The following is a 1,495-nucleotide window of genomic DNA, read 5'->3' on the forward strand; positions in this document are numbered from 1 at the left end:
CAGGCACTGCCCAGAACAAGCTCATCTTGAAGGAGGAGTTGAGAAACTTGTTTCCTTTATGTGAGTTCTAGGATGATGTGGAGCTGGCTGAAAGTGTCATTACAGGTACCACGCAGAGAACAGAAATTTTACTTTGGCAGCATATAAGTCTGGACCACTTTTCACAAGGCTAGAAGTTGGATCTTCAGGAGTCTGTACTGGCACTCCTCAAAGACCCCTGTTTACAAGGTTTCTTCACAGACTCCACGTAATTCAATATTTTGATGGATATGTTATTTATCTAGGGTAAATATAAAAGTGCTTCAGAAATATTGATAGAGATGAAAATCAAGATGTGAAGTTCAGCAAAGATACCCATGGTTTTCAATTTGCTACAAACTGAATAACCCTGAATCTCTCAAAATCTGTACCATGTTAAGAGAAGAACCCCTAATCAAAGGAGTTCTCTCCAGAAGAGCTTCCTGTTTCACTGTGGCATCAGCTCTGAATCAGAACCAGGTGGCAAAAGCTCTGTCAATTTTTTCTCAAATCACGAATCCAGAAAGCATAGCCTGCATTAATTTAAATATTATAATCCATATCCAGATATATTGGAAACCCCCAGAAGATACTAACAGATGCTAAGGAAGGAAATGTAGCAGTATTTGTGAAAAGACATTCATTCTCAGAGGAAGTGCTGGCCAAAGTGAGGGAAAAAGTGAAGGATGTGCGTGCTCTTTTGGCCAGATTTGATGAGACCTATGGGAAACTGCACATCACTAGCCCTTGGATGCCCTGCTCTGCCATTCCCCCAAGGACAAGAAAACCCATATGTTGCCTCTGAATATGAGAAAGTTGGCCAGCAGACCTTCTAGCCACTCAGCAAGTCCCCACTGGTTGAGTAACCCTAGTTTTGGGGTTTTTTTTTGAGACAGAGTCTCAAGCTGTCCCCCTGGGTAGAATGCCCTGGCATCACAGCTCACAGCAATCTCCAACTCCTAGGCTCAAGCAAGTCTTCTGCCTCAGCCTCCCAAGTAGCTGGGACCACAGGCGCCCACCACAACGCCTGGCTATTTTTTGGTTGCAGCTGTCATTGTTGTTTGGTGGGCCTGGGCTGGATTCGAACCTGCCACCTTAGGTGTATGTGGCTGGCGCCTTAGCCACTTGAGCCACAGGCGCAGAGCCAAGTAATCCTAGTTTTAACACACCTATGTATCTGAGGGGCCCCACTTCTTTTTTTTTTATTGTTTGGGGTCCATTGAGGGTACAAAGAATTGGGTTATACTGATTGCCTTTCTTAGGTAAAGTCCCTCTTATCATTGTGTCCCCCATGAGTAACTGGCCTCCTAAGACGCCAGGCATCACAGTTCAGTGGACAAAAGATGCTACCACTTCGTCTCCTCCCTAAATTCCCAAGTTCACTGAGTCACGGCATACGGATCTGAGAAGTTATAATGTTGTGCCACTGTAAAGGTCTATATGAGCACAGAAACTTCAGCTCCTTTTATTTTTTTAA

At 44.3% G+C, this 1,495-nt stretch overlaps 1 pseudogene; it reads left to right on the forward strand.

The window, feature by feature from the left end:
• The window catches only part of LOC100942567, a 21,542-nt pseudogene extending 20,633 nt beyond the window's left edge, over positions 1-909 (forward strand).
• Positions 910-1,495: the final 586 nt, after the last annotated feature.

Source organism: Otolemur garnettii, unplaced genomic scaffold (genome assembly GCF_000181295.1).
Source record: "Otolemur garnettii isolate 467f Iridium unplaced genomic scaffold, OtoGar3 scaffold00011, whole genome shotgun sequence".
In the NCBI taxonomy this organism is placed as follows: Eukaryota; Metazoa; Chordata; class Mammalia; order Primates; family Galagidae; genus Otolemur; species Otolemur garnettii.